This window comes from Ornithodoros turicata, chromosome 9 (genome assembly GCF_037126465.1).
Source record: "Ornithodoros turicata isolate Travis chromosome 9, ASM3712646v1, whole genome shotgun sequence".
Classification (NCBI taxonomy): Eukaryota; Metazoa; Arthropoda; class Arachnida; order Ixodida; family Argasidae; genus Ornithodoros; species Ornithodoros turicata.
In genome coordinates, this window is record NC_088209.1 from 31,787,342 (window position 1) to 31,803,221 (window position 15,880).

The 15,880-nt window shown below is 47.2% G+C and overlaps 2 protein-coding genes across 4 annotated transcripts in view; one reads left to right on the plus strand and one right to left on the minus strand.

Moving 5' to 3' along the window:
• Positions 1-15,880, minus strand: part of LOC135368626 (dopamine beta-hydroxylase-like) — a 352,228-nt gene that overhangs the window by 316,459 nt on the left and 19,889 nt on the right. For all 3 annotated transcript variants that reach the window (XM_064602032.1, XM_064602031.1, XM_064602030.1), the window contains exon 2: positions 1,925-2,033. The gene's annotated coding sequence lies outside the window, so the exon portion shown is untranslated. The remainder of the gene's footprint in view (positions 1-1,924; positions 2,034-15,880) is intronic.
• LOC135369457 (barH-like 1 homeobox protein) overlaps positions 1-15,880 on the plus strand; it is a 36,161-nt gene that overhangs the window by 4,325 nt on the left and 15,956 nt on the right. The gene's annotated exons all lie outside the window — the stretch shown is intronic.

Genomic DNA, 15,880 nt, shown 5'->3' on the forward strand with positions numbered 1-15,880 from the left:
GATGAACTTCATCGCATAGATGAAGCTCGAAGGCGAAATCTTTTACGCCAATTATCATCCCAAGTGACATCGTTCTTTCGGCTGATTTGCTGAAAACGGGGAGGCGTACGCCATTTTTTGTGGCCAGGACGCACATTCCCCCAGGGCGCCAGTCGTGACGTTGCCCACCTCTGTGAGGCCGACAACGGCGAACCCTTTCACCACGACCACCACCTTTTGTGGCATTATGCAGTTCAGAATTGCTACAAAAATGGCGTACGCCCCCCGTTTCCATCAAATGAAGGGGGAGAACGTTGTCATTCGGGACGACGGTTGGTTAGGAGCGTGCTATGAGGTGAAGTTCACTTTTAGGAGTGTAGGAGGATGTTAGGAGGTGAAGTTATCGTTTCATATTAATAATAGTAATCAATAATTTGTGGCTTTACGTCGCGAGACAACAATGATCATGAGCGACGCCAGAGTGGTCGGTCTGTGGATTAATTTCGCCCACCTGAGCCACCTCGGCCGGGTTCGAACCCGTAACCTTGAGATCAGTAAGCGAATACGCTACACTCTAAAAACAGAGCTTCACCGCATAGCGCGCTGTGCGCCAACCATTGCCAAGAACGATAGGGTTATCGATTCCGATTCGTTGAGAGAGGTGGGCATACGCCTTTTTGTGGCAATTTGGATATATGATAATTGCCACAAAAAGGCGTACGCCCACCTCCCTCTTCGAATCAGAAGCGATAACTCTATCATTCTTGGCAATGGTTGGCGCACAGCGTGCTGTGCGGTGAAGTTCTGTTTTTAGAGTGTACCAATTGAGCCACAGAGGCTGTTCTCAGGTAACTCGAGGGACAGCGCATACTGGGCCGACTTCACAGGACACTATGCTCTAAGACAAATGTTGATACAGTTCCACGTGAAGTTGGCCCAGGACGCGCTATCCCCCGAGGAACATGTCGCCACACCGCAGGCAGATCGCTCGGTAACGGAGGAGCACGCGATGTAATCTGTTTTCACAGTGATAAAACGTAAGATAAATTATACAGGTTGAGATGTACGGCATCTTGAAACGTGGAGTTTGTTTTTTTACGGCCTGGTGTTTCTTTGTGACGTCATTGCGACGCGATGGTTGCCTGTCTTGTCCCTTTCCATGCACAGATAAAACAATTGAACTTGCCTGGACTTACGCGCACTTCCATTTCAAGCGAAGTCACGTGACTGGGTGAATTGTGAACCAACGAAGACCATTGTACGCGAGCTCATATAAATACAATCACTCCTGCATAACAGATCGCATCTAGAGACTACAATTTTCCACGTCGAAGTCAGCTATTAAGCTCCACAGTCCACCTCCGCATGTCGTAAATGTACGAGGAAGTAGCCAATTTTGAGAGCCCTCTCTGAAACCACCATATAACGCTGGATGCACTTCTAAACAGTTTCTTTTACAGATGGGAGAGGGCACAGGCCCTGTTTTCTCCCCAGTTTCTTCTATGCTAGTTCACCCTATCTGCCCCCAAGAACACAAAATAACGAAGAACAGAGTGGTCCTGGGAATAAGCTTGTTGTTTTGAGGAATTAGGTAAATTAGGGCATCTCGGAGCCACTAAAATGGAGCTACTTTGCGTAATCGCCGTTCTGCTTGCATGGCGTTGTAGCTCGTTCGCTGCGAGTGGCGCTGAAGGAAATTGCTGATCACACGCGAGGCATAGTCGAAGTCGCCGTCTATGTCCTGGTATTTCGTGCTTCACACGCAATTTTTGGCGTCCTTTGTGTTCTGCTCTTGATAGTTCAGCACGCGTGCATAAGGTATAATATGTTAAGATTAAGCCTACACTGCAAGCATGCGCAAACTTCAAGTCGAGCTCTCTTCTTCGCATGCTTGTTATGATTTCGTCTTCTGATACGGTGATAAGAACGAGCCTAGTATTCTTACCTGCACTCCAGAACGCAGGAGCATCATCCTGATGTGGTAATCGAGGGGCGCAGACTCGATGCCTTTTCGAAGCAGTAGACACAATTGCAATCTGTTTTGTCGCTGTCGCCTGCGATCGAAGTGCACGAGCAAACATCAACATCAAACGCTACCCACACAGAATAAACAGAAACAACAGAAAATAAATGCACAAGAAACAGTCATATACACTATTTTCTGTCTTCTTTCACGCTGTTTTTTTTTTTTTTTTTCTGAAGTAAAGAAATGTTCCCCCACGTACCGTGATATTTCTTCTTTTTTTTTTTTTTTTTTCGTTACTCGAACTTAGAAAAATTCAGCGATTATTTGTTTTCGAGGACAAACTCAAGCTTCGCCTGTAGTTTTTTTACGGCCAAAAATTACGCACAATTCCCGAAGGTGATAATGGGAGCGGTGCAGGACGCTGAGAATGTGGTCATGCTGAACGCGTACATGTACTAAAGCGAGCCAGCAAATGAAGTTAAAGGAGATCAGAAAGCAAATAGCCGCGACACCTCGCGAAGTATACAACACATCAGCCGTGTCAAACTGTGGGAACGAAATTATTGCCCGCGTGCACCAGACACACGCGAGAAAATTTCTTCCGCTCAAATTGTCCTTTCGCCAATTTCTCACCAGGAATGGGGACGTCAGCTCGAGGTGACGCTGTCTTTTGTGACGAGGGACAGAACCGACATGATTGTGACACATTAGCCTTCCTTCTTGTGTGTACATGATAGCAAACCTAGACCAAAGTGGTCTGCATTCGCAATTTGTTCCATTCGAACGTGGTTGGATACCTTGTGTCTGAGCACGACGATAACAGCGTCGGCTTCAATATTTATGGTTCAGACATAGCGGCAACATTCCATTCCACAACAGCATTCCACAATTTTCATAGTTTTCTTGTGTGTGCCGTCCCCGGTCTCAAGGTCGCGAGTTCGATACCAGCCGAGGACGCTACACTCTTAAAAATGAACTTCACCACATAGCACGCTGAAAGCCAACCATTGTACAGAGTGATACGTCTATCACTCTTGATTTGTGGAAAAAGGCTGGGCGCACGCCTTTTTGTGACAATTAACGTTTCTGCATAAGTGTCACAAAAAGGCGTACGCCTCCCGTTTTCAACAAATCAGGGGGTAGAACGATGTCACTCGCGATGATGGTTGGCTAGGAGAGTGCTGTGTGGTGAAGTTCATTTTTAAGAGTGTAGCAACTTGGTGGTGCCTACGACAGCCTGCATTACCTTCCACAAATAAAGGTTCATAACGGTATCAGTTTGTGCAACAGTTAGCCTTCAGCGTGCTATGTGTTGTTCCTTTGCAAGAGTGCACGGTACAAAAGGTACCACAAAGGGATACGCAATGAAAAACACGCGATGGGTCCTCGAGATATATACGACTTTGTAACACCAAAGGTACACAAGTATAGAGAGAAATTTCTCATGTAACGCAATACGCGTGTCAACGTACAGAGTGTAACATTTTGGAGAAATCTTGTGACCCGTGATTTTGTCTTGAATAGTGTGCTATGGCGATAGGCTTCCGAATTCATGCTGTAAATGCTACTTTTGCCAGGTTCAATTAACAAAATTAGCTTAATTAGTGCGTGACACGAATGCAAATGGCCCCCGGGAAAAGCCTATATGAGCGTATTTTCATAATTTTCTGAAGTAAAACCTCTTTTTAGGAATTTGACGATACCTCTCGTAGAACACCCTGTGTATTTCTTTTTTACCGCGTGAATACTACCTTCAGGAACTTTTTTTGTGTGTTAGCGCCGCGAAACAACTGTGGCTATGAGCGGCGTACAGATGTGGACAGATGGAGAGAGGACAGCAGGAAGGAGTGGGGGACAGGGGGTTAGTATGCGTCCTAGGACGACTTCAGGGGGAACTGTGCCGACATTCGTCTGGAAAGTATTCGGAAAACCCGGGGAAAACCTCAGACAGCACAGCCGGTGTTAGGATTCGAACCCACCACCTCCCAGCCTTCAGCACGACCAGCAACGCGCTGGACGCCACCTTCAGGAACTATCACGCAAAATATTTCCTTGGAGAAGCGCGCATATACTGAGAAAATTAGCTAACAAAGAGCGCGCGTGCTGCGGCGCAGCAATCTCTCCCAGTGTTGTGACGTCAGCTCATCCGACCGCGTTTACTGGCTACCGAGAATCGTCCGCTACAGCGCGAGAGCAAGACGACTGGTCGACAGCTCTGTGTCAGACCCGGAACGCGCGGCGCCATATACAACCGCCAAAAAGAAAGAAAGAAAAACAAAAAAGAAAGCTTGGGCCTCACTATTCGGCGGATGAGATGACGTCACAGATTGGCAGCCGAGGGGGTTGAGGCTTTTCTGGTGCGCGACATTGGAAGCTCTCCTGCGCACCAGGGTTGCTCGCTTCACTCCTACTTTTTGTGCGAATATGCACTCTTAAAACAGGTGGCGACGGTGCCGCTGCTTCCCGTATAGTCGGCTACGCCCACATGCGGTCGACGTCACGACTATCAGGGTGGATCGTGCGTCCTGGGCCTACTTCACGGGGAACTGTGCCGACATTTGTCTTAAAGCGTCCGAGGAAAATGCCGGGAAAACACCCAGACAGCACAGGCAGAACTTCACAGAACATAAAACAGCTTGCAGGCGGTACTGCTGAAAGAGCTCGCCGAACTTAAATCAGAACTTCACCGCATAGCACGATCCTAGCCAACCAGCATCCCGAATGACATCGTTCTGCCACTTGACTGGTTAAAAACGGGAGGCGTGCGCCTTTTTGTGACACTTATGCAGTTACGTTAATTGTCACAAAAAGGCGTACGCCCAGCGTTTTTCGCAAATCAGGAGTGATAACGATATCACTCTGTGCAGTGGTTGGCCTTCACCGTGCTATGTGGTGAAGCTCTGCTTTAAGAGCCATGTCACGTCGAGACTGGGAGGTACCCGGGTTCGAATCCCGGTAGCGGCTGTGCTGTCTGGAGTTTTTCCTAGGTTTTCCTCAGACGCTTTCAGACATATGTCGGCACAGTTCCATTAGAAGTCGGCCCAGGACGCACATTCCCCAGGGCGTCAGTCGTGACGTTGCCCACATCTGTGAGGCCGACAACGGCGAGCCCTTTCACCATCACCACCACCACCACCACCTGCTTTAAAAGTGTAGAATAACTTCATTCTGTAACACAACGCAACTCAAATCCAACTCAAATCCAATAATATCAATCAACAAATAAGTTCAAACAGCCACTTACACCGAACAGCCTGCTATACGCACAAGAGCACAAACGAGTATAAGGCACACCGCGGTTGCCATAGCAACAGAAAGACTGAGGCAGCTCATCGTCATAGAGCATTGGCGGATGACCCAAGAAGCTTTTTTTTTCCTCCTCTGATGGGAGGCAATCCAGTGGAAAAGGCCCCTGCGCCACGGGACATTTCACGAGCGCCTCCCAAGAAAATGGCTACGTCCTTATACACGTCCTAATAAATGATCGGCGCCAAAGGGAAACAAGGCTCGGTCGCAAAGAAACACACAGAGGAAAATATGCGTAGATTTATGTGCAAAGACACGACTTCCTCCGGGCCGTTATTTGCTTCCGTAACTTGCACTTTCTTCGCGGATGCTTTTTCTTGCTTTGGGCAGAGTGCCTTGGTTTTAGTTCTGAAAGGATAACGAAACACAAGCAGCCTGGACTGAGGAGGTAGTCACTTGCACGGAGTGGGGTTGCTCGAGTATACAACAGATGAGTTCTTGTGTGTGTGTTGGGCATGTAATTAGGGACCCCGTGCATGTACTGGCGATTGGGGCTTCCCGAAATTTGTGAAATACGACAACGTTTCAGAGGCATCGCAATTTCATCGAAATGTCTCCCTTTTATTCTTTTCGCAACATCAACATCAATCGATATTTGATGATAAAAGCTTTTTTTTTTTGCTACATTTTTGTATTATTTTGTTTTGTTTGCCCTGTTGGTGTAATACGGTATTTATGCAGTACCAGCTCCCGTGGCATAGTGGTTAGGATGATCGCTTTCCATGCCGAGACTGCGAGGTGAGTCAGGTGACACGGGTTCGAATCCTGTCACCGGCTGTACTGTCTGAGGTTTTCCCTGGGTTTTCCGAAGACTTCCCAGACGAATGTCAGCACACTTCCCCCTGAAGTCGGCCCAGGACGCATACTAATCTCCCTGTCCCCCATTCCTCCCTGCTGTCCTCTCTCCATCTGTCCACGTCTGCACGCCGCTCATAGTCACAGTTGCTCCGCGGCGTGCACACAAAAATCTCTAAAAAGCACAACAAGGTGAAGGGGAATTGCCTGGACGGCAGTTTGCACGCCTCAGGATGACCGGTGGCTTTCTCGAAGACGCGCTTATGCTTAGCACCTCTCAACGCCGCTCCGTTTCTCCTCTGTCTCCGGCGCCGCACGTCTCGGCTGAGGGCACATCTCAACTCTTTCAGCGTAATCCGCATTTTCCCATCGCTCGACTTCGCTTAAGCAAGCTTGATTTAGCTGTCAAGTGGCGATGAAAAAGTGACTTGTAACGACTGCCTTCCGCTCAAGCGCTCTGCATAACCCCCCCATCTACAGAGAACACATTGCGCTCTCATCGCCGAAATAAAACAAGTAATAAAGGTACACACGAAATCGACGCTTGAGGGGAGAGAATTCTCATCGCTAAGGGAACGGCGAAAACAAGAGCAGTAAACGTTGAACGCCGTTCCCGCTATAGGCGTTTTGCGAAGATCAGTCGGGATCGTTGTAAAAAGTCATTTTGAGGTTAATTCATAATGAGAGAGCGGATGTTTAGGCACTAACAAATTGCGTTGTTCGTCGCATAAATCGTTCGAGGCCAACCAAGCTTCAGAATCGTAACGTTTTAACTTCCGATAGGAAGGTAAGTTGATACATAGAAAGGTGTGCGCCCGTTTTCTCAGCTTATCGGGAGACAGATCGATATCATCCGCGATGATGATTGGCGTACTGCGTGCTATGCAATCAAGACCGCCCCTTGTTAGTGCCCCAAAATCCGCTCTTTATTCATACTGCATCAATCCGACGAAAGAGACTACACCTTTGAAGAGCGCAGTGTTATAGGAAACGCATGAGAGCAGTCTGGGGTTTTTCCTGGGTTTTTCCTCAGACGCTGTCAGACGCATGTCGTCACAGTTCCCTTAGAAGTCGGCCCAGGACGCCCATGCCCCCAGAGCGTTAGTCGTGGCATTGCCCACCTCTGTGAGGCTGACAACAGCGCCAGAACACACTGTTCCACAGAAAATGCGCATATCTGTTCTATTCCCTTCCCTCGTCATCCTCTCATATGAACCTCTTTGGAATGGGGTAGGGTCCTGCACCCAACGCAGGGAAACATCCCACATCATCATCATCCATTCATCTACGTTGTTGTTGTTGTTTTCGAGGTTGCAAAAAACGTATACACGTTTTACGTTATAATTCGTGTCTTCGCTGTTTCTGGCCATGCAGCAACATGCCACTTGGACATTGGCAACCCTAATGACTGCTTAGAGGTCCAGCAGACGTGTCTGTGTGTGTATCGCGGTACACGTCACAGCGAAGGCACGAGAAGTGATTGGACTTTACAGAAAGCTTGTGCACAATAGAGCCGTGTCAACGTCGGACATATCCGGATTCGAGATATCCAGGAACGGAAACTCCAAAAGAAAAATTGAAACATCACTAAAAATATCGTTGTGAACGCAGATAAACTGCACTCGTGCTCTTCATTTGTCATGTATACGAGTATATAAAGAGATGCTCTTTATTGCACTGCATCGCTTCTGCAGGGAAGCTGAGCAAACACTACGCTGTAGTGAATTAATGTGTCGAGAGCAAACGAACGCCATATTGCAAGGTTCTTTGTGTGTTATCTCCGTTGAGACCTTCGATCGTTTTGCTTTTGCTTCCAGACTGCAGTCTCCTTCACTGTCTGGTTTATGGCAGTTCCGCAAACGATACGTCTAACGTAGCTTTATTAATGAGTTGGTCCAGTTATGTTTACACGCCTTCCAATAAAATAAAAGCCTACCCGGATGTGCGCTGCTACGTGTGTCGCATGGACGGGTTGAGAGAAGGCAATGCGCGTGATATAAAGCTGAAAATATCGGATGGAGTTATTTGAGAATATTATCTTTTATCCTCGGGCGCTATAGAGCAATCTCTGCATGCATTTTCGAAAATGACAATACTGATATATTTTCAGGTCGCTAGATGTTTCGAGAAAAACAGGAAACATTTTTTAAGAGCTCTTTAATCCTCTACGCAGTTGTGCCAGGGTATATACTGGTCATTGTTGGGATGTGCACCGCCAAGTCAACACTCTCTAGAGCCGTTTGCATCGTAACGCGCACAGCAGCGTGTATGCATCCCAAAGATGGTGGTGGTGGTGATGGTGCTGGTAGTGGTGGTGGTGGAAGGGCTCGCAGTTGTCGGCTTCACAGAGGTGGGCAACGTCACGACTAACACCCTGGGAGAATATGCGTCCTGGGTCGACTTCTAAGGGAACTGTGCCGACATATGTCTGAAAGCGTCTGAAGAAAACCCAGAAAAAGCCCCAGACAGGACAGCCGGCACCGGGATTCGAACACGGGTACAGTCTCGACATGACATGGCCAGCAAGCTAACCACTCAGTCACGCGAGCTGGTGCATCCCAAAGAACATTGCTCAATTAGTATTCGAACGCCGACGAATCAGCATCGCACCTAAGAGTGACGTCACAAAACGTAATAGTAACATATAGCGAACAGCGCCGCGTGATGAGAATTCGGCTATGAGTCTTACACAATTGCGATACATATAATAGACACGAAACGGAGTTTTGTATCTCTTTCTTCTTGTAGCAGAGGGTTCTGAACTCCAACATGCTCAAGGAATCTACATAACACGGGCGTCTCATGCCTTTTAAAGCGTGGAAGGCACCTAGAACACACATTTTCTACGTCGTGATACGAACATACTATACCTTCAGGAACAATCACAAAAAATATTTCCTTTGGGAAGCGGGCATTCCCCGAGAATATCAGTTTACAAGAGTGCACGCAGCGGCAGCGGCCACTCCCTGCTCCTTCCGGCGTGTTGTGACGTCGGATCATCCGAGCTCTTTTATTGGTTGCCGAGATTCGTCTGCTACGGCGCGGGAGCAAAGCGACCGGTCGACTTCTCTGCTTCAGTCGCGGTACGGGTGGTGCCAAGTACAGCCGCGAAAAGAAAGAAAGAGAAATGAAGCGCACGCCTCACTATTGGGCGAATGACGTGACGTCACAGGCTGACACCCGAGGGAAGTAGCTTTCTTACCCACAAGATCGAAAACTCGCTTGCGCACCAGGATTTCGCACTGCACCCGTACATTGTTTGCGAGTATGTGTCGTACACTCTAATAAAAACAGAGCTTCGCCGCATAGCACGCTCCTACACTCTTAAAAATGAACTTCACCGCATAGCACGCTCCTAGCCAACCATTATCTCGAATGATATCGTTACCTGCCCTGATTTGTTGAAAACGGGAGGCGAACGCCTTTTCTGTGACAATTATGAACAGCATAAGTGTCACAGAAAAGGCGTACGCCTCCCGTTTTCTACAAATCAAGGCAGATAACGATATCATTCGAGATGATGGTTGGCTAGGAGCGTGCTATGCGGTGAAGTTCATTTTTAAGAGTGTAGCCAACCATCAACCAGAAGAAAAACGTTCTCGCAGTTCCCAAAGTTCTCGCCGTTGTTGGACACACAGAAGTAGGTGTCGTCACGACTATAGCAAAAAGAAAAAAAAAATAGATAGAGGATGAAGGGCGGAGATGCATGAGGATGCATGAGTTTGAAATGATACAAAAAGGCGTACGTCCCTCTCTCTCCCTTCAAATCAAAAGTGGTAACCCTACATTCTTAAAAATGAACTTCACCGCATAGCACGCTCCTCGCCAACCATAAAGTCTCGAATGATATGGTTGTCTGCCCTGATTTGGTGAAAACGGGAGGCGTACGCCTTTTTTGTGACAATTATGAACATCATAAGTGTCACAAAATCTGGTAACGATACCATTCAAGATGATGGTTGGCTGGAAGCGTGCTATGCAGTGAAGCTCATTGTTAAAAGTATCATTCGTGGCAAAGCTTGGCGGACAACGTGCTATGCTGGGAAGTTCTGCTCTGAAAGTGCACCAAGTGATTTCTGAAGCAATAATAAGTAGTATTGTTTTATATTGTTATATTATAATAATAAGTGGCATGAATGGGCACGGTAATAAAGCTATAATTATTATTATTATTACATTCACTATCGTTGAAGTCGAGTCGTTTCGGTGCATCTGTGTTACTAGCAGCAGCAAAGCAAGGAACACATCCTAGGAAAGTTGAATCCAAGTAGAACATGACCACTCCTTTCCGTCAGAGAGAGCAGACGGCCATCGCGTGCGCTCAGCACGAACAGCTCCAGAGGGATACATTATGCAGATAAAGCACGCTACAGTGGTTCCAGGTGTTATGTATTTCAGAGTGACTCCCGCCCACAGTTTGGCCATTGGTAGCGCTGTTAACGCTCCTCTCGCGGAACAGGTGTCAACAGCATTATCGACTGGTAGCGCATAACCGGATTTGATGGCACGCAAGTTGCTCCCGGCGGGATAGCTGATGTTAGAGAGAGCCCACAGATTATGTCGTTCCCTACATAAGAATCACGTGACGACCGCGCGGATTAAATCCCCGTATTTTAATGCCGTATTTTGATGATTGGAATGCACATATCTGTGAGCATTGCGTGTTGACTTCAAGGTCCGTTTTTTCAGGGCTGTATTATCTTATTATGATACACACGAAAGCAAACCAGTCCAACCAAACCAGTTTGTTTCGGTTGTTCTTGCATGAGTATCGTGTGCGCTAGTCTGGTTTCACACCAGAACGTCGTCATCGTGCTGTTCTAGTAGCTTTTCTTTTTTTTTTTTTTTTTTTTTTGTCTATAGCTTTGAGACAAGAACGACAAACTTTTCTCGTTAGAGAGGAGACACTCGTTTTCCTGTGAGAAACACACACAAGTTAGCGTCAATGACAGCGAGACCGACACTAACGAACATCTCATACGCAGCGAATCATCTCATCAGCTAACGAACATCTCATACGCATGCACCCAGTATCTGTATTGTCTTGTGCACACGTTACACGTTACACACAGGCAAACCACACTCTTAAAAATGAGTTTCACCACAGAGCACGCTCCTAGCCAACCGACATTCCGAATGACAACGTTCTCGTCCCTGATTTGTTGCAAATGTGGGACGGAGCCTATTTTGTGACACTTATGCTGTTCATAATTGTCAGAAAAAAGGCGTACGCCTCCCGTTTTCAGCAAATCCGGGACGATAACGATATCATTCGAGATTATGGTTGGCTACACTCTTAAAAATGAACTTCACCACATAGCACACCCCAAGCCAACCATCACCCCGAGTGACATCGTTCTCTCACATGATTTGTGGAAAACGGGAGGCGTACGCCTTTTTGTGACAATTAACATTTCTGCATAAGTGTCACAAAAAGGCGTACGCCTCCCGTTTTCAACAAATCAAGGAAGGGAACGATATCACCCGGGATGATGGTTGGCTTGGAGCGTGCTATGTGGTGAAATTCATTTTTAAGAGTGTAGGAGCGTGCTATGCGGTGAAGTTCATTTCTAAGAGTGTATATACATGCAAACTGAGTTACGTATACTGACTTCCGCGGCAGCACCACAAAGCAATTGCGCCGGAATCTCCGTAGCGCACGACCCCCATTCGAATAATACGCGCTCTCCCCCAAAACAACATCCTGCATCCTTAAAAAGAACGAAAACACGTTCTGCCAAACCAGCTAAAACGTAGAAGACGCCCGAAAACGAAAATCGTTCCCATCCCAAGCGCGAAGATATTGGAGAAAGACTCGTACACGGCCCATTACCTCCAATCAGAGCAATTACGCCTCAAAAGTGGACACCGCGCCGTCCCCGGACAGTCACGAATGCGTGTGTGTCTCTCTTCGTCTGCTTTTTCGGCATATTTTTCCTACACGAAGGGCGATTATATAAATAGGGTCGCATCGCGTACAAAAGGGGCCATGACTGCGAAACGTTCGTTGCGTGGGAGTTTTGTGCGAAACGTTCTTCCTGGCAAGAAAATAAGAGAAGGGGAGGTTTCAAAGTGAGCCTCTTATTCCCAGGCCCGCCCCGGATCCGACTGATTCCGGTTTCTTCACTGTGACAAGGCGACGTCAGAAGAGCCGTGAACCGTGACAACGTGGTTTGGTTGTTCCTTCGGAAACGTCGTGCGATATAACGTTGGAAGCCTTTTTCTTTCTTTCTTTTTTTGTGAAAGTGGTATTTCTTTATTATCTGCCACGAGATGCGTTTTTATTTGCTTCTATTTTGTCAGAAAAAAAAGTTACAAAATGGGGGAGGAGCGGTTGGCACAGCACCGCACTCCAAGGCGAAGTGTGATTGACTAGTCAGACGTGGTGAGGGGAGGAGATTGCGAAGGATGACGTCATCTGTGGGTACTTTGCCTGCTTCGCGCGAACATTCGAACAAGACTTTACGAAGCCACCAGTACACACGAGGAAAATAGTGCGTATTGTGTGGGCTGGAACTTCCAACCTGGTTACAGAGATTCCAGTCAGGTCCGCAGCGATGTCAAGCAACTGCAGTAATAAACATTGCAGTTGTGACGTACCTGTGGGGCCGTTGATATATATCATGGGCCCCGTGGAGCGTGACAGGACCTCCCCTGTGTTCCCGATACTGTTACGGCTACCCATAAGTTCACGAAACACGCAACTCAACGACGGCTCCAGAAACTATACCGGGTGTTTCAGTTAAATCCCCGGGCTAAATAATTCGCGAACGGGTGCACCAATCGACGAACTTTCTTTTTTACGAGTATCTGTCCGGTACCACCTACAGGCTGCGCACCGTGTGAATGAGTGGGAGGCGCTCATTATTTTAATAGAAATTCAAATGAGTTTCGCAAAAAAAAAAAAAAAACATAAGTTCTAAAGCAGGGCGCTGTCGGCATTAAAATCGGTACTAGCCCTTTTGGAACCTTCAGTGGACACCTTTTAGAGAAAAATCTGCCACCGAAGCGGGTCATTTGTTGCAGAAATTAATTGGTCTCGGTTTACATATTTCGTCACGGCTGGTCGCGGTGAAGCGCAAAAGGACGCAATTCATTGGTGTAAGGACATAATTCATTGGTGGATAAGGGAGTGGAAGAGCGTCCTTTTGCGCTTCACTGCGACCAGCCGCGACAAAAATATGTAAACCGAACCCAAATAGTTACTGCAACAAATGACCCGCTTCGGAGGCAAATTTTTCTCTAAAAGGTGTCACCTGAAGGTCCCAAAAGGGGTGGCACTTCCTTTTAATGCCGACAGAGCCCTGCTTTAGAAGTTATGTCTTGTTTACGAAACTCATTTGAATTTCTACTTAAATAATGAGCGCCTCCCACTCATTCACACGGAGCCCAGCTTGTAGGTGGTATCGGACAGATATCAGTAAAAAAGAGAGTTCGTCGATTGGTGCACCCGATCGCAAATTACTCAGCCCGGGGATTTAACTGAAAGACCCGGTATATTTCTTCAATAGAGAAGACGTCAATGGCTGTAGAAATCACAGGCGATTAATAAAAATTAATATCTAGCGCCTTCCAATTCGGCGTTCATCGGGTACATGGCACATTCGTACATATATACGTGAACAAATCAAGCGTGTCATTTTCTCGCCGCTATGAGTCAACCCAGAAATATGCAATAATTGAAAGCGCCTATTTTCTCTGAGCCTCTTTCGGCTGCCGCGGACCATTCAAGGTCATTTCACACACACACGCAGTTACACACCAAGTCAAAGTCACAGGCGCCGTAGGCTTGCGCGACGCCGCAGTGAAGGGAAAAGCACTTCAGCGCAACGGTTGCTGTATCACATACACACAAAGGGAGACTAAATTCAAAAACGTAATCGCTTTCCGAGAGCACAATAAACAGGAAACACGTTTCCATTCTGCACGCTTCGCTTCCAATTGGGCCCTTCCCACCTATTGAACTGACCGCCCGCACGGCTTGACCGGCTCCAAGGCGTATACAAGTGAGATGATATCGGGCAGACCGCGTTTAAAGGAATCGTCGTCTTCCAGTGACTGTTTCAATTTCGCTTAATTCCTTTTCGTGGAGTATACTTTCTCAAACATTCTCTTGATTGGAGGTTGAAAGCGAACACGACGCCATACAGAATTTAGACACCACGAAAATGATGAGGGCCGAATGATACCGTATTAACTCTCCTACTAGCTGCGTGATTTCAATCCTTGGCTCTGCAGCAATGGCGCCGGGACATCACGGCTCAATCTCTCATGTATGCGTCAGACCCAAATTTGTCATTTTCTTTCCCTGCGTGTTTATTACACCATTTTACCTCCCTCCTGCGTAGACTCCGCCTCAATGTGGCTTTCACACCACAATTGAAGTGCATGATCAGATGCTGTGACACAAGTCTCTGTTCCACCTGCAGTGTCCGTGGCGAACACCCAAACACATTCTTGTAGAATGTGCACTCTACTGCCCGCAAAGGCGGATACTGTGTGATGAGCTTAGTCGTATCATCAAGAGACCGCTCAGTTTAGCTTCACTCATTGGCCCCCTATGAACATAATTTGCTCCATCGTCGGGTTCTTCGACTGTTCACGGACTTCCTGTCGTCCACTGGATTGCTCGAGACGCTTCCATTTTTTCTCGTATTTTCATCCTTCCTTCATCATCTTTATATAATGTTCCACGTGCAATGGGGTAGGGTACCGCACCACCGCGGAGACTTTGCGCCACGTTGGCTACTTTCTGAATGTCGTGGCGTCGAAATTTGGACAATGGCGACTTGGCTATTTTCTTGCTACTTTGCGAGTACTTCTTTGCGCTTATATTTGAGGCTTATGTGTACCTAACACGGGACAGTTGTCATCTTGGCGACACATCTAATGCCGAAGTACATACAGTGCGTTCATTACGGTCGGCCGTCCCTGAACGATGAACCAGTACGATGTCCTTCGGGCTATTTTGTTTCTGTGCTGCGCTGCGTTGTCGCCCACGATCATAATTCTCTCGCGACGTAAAGACGCGACTTATTATACGAAGTACCATAAGCTTTCTCGTTGATTAGACAGTGCAGCTAGTCTTATGTTTCGTGCTCTGGTCATGTTTTACGTAGAACATTAATCATGTCGAGACGGCCCTTTTAACTTTTTTCACTTTCTCAAGGTGCCATGTCCCTCAAGATTTCGGCCCGAATCGCTAATTGATAAATCTAAACCGCGTGTGCTATTGTACCAATTTAGTTTTATACTATTATCACAGAAGACTTATGCTTATATTCCGCGTGATATGATGCCTTCAGGACACTGGCTACACAGCTGGCTACAAGTGTGGCATACTGGCTACTTTTGGTTACTTTTCTCAGGGCGCGTTGGTGACTTTTCGGGATTCCGACCTGGTAACCTTGGGGCGTACCTCAAGAAAACAAAGCGGCGAAGAAAACAAAGTTTACGATTTTAAGAAAAATCTTCCCGGAAACAGCACCGCTAGCGACACTGCCCACCAGGGGCCGGACCGCGTTATCAAGGGGCCCCTCTCCAGTATATGAGAGACCGGCTCCTTTTTGCCTCCCCCCACCGCTTACCGCTTAGCATCACTTATTACGAAACTATACCATCAAGACATGCTCCGTTGCACAAAAGATGAATATGTACACTTACTATATGAAAAGCGACTGACCCCTTATAGAGAGCCTTACGAGAGACCGCCTAGAATTAACTAAGCCCTGTGACTAGAAACGCACATCACCACGTGGTGCAACATCATTTCACGCGACGCCAACTTGAACATACCCTGTACCATAAAAGATATAATCCCGTAATGACCAACTA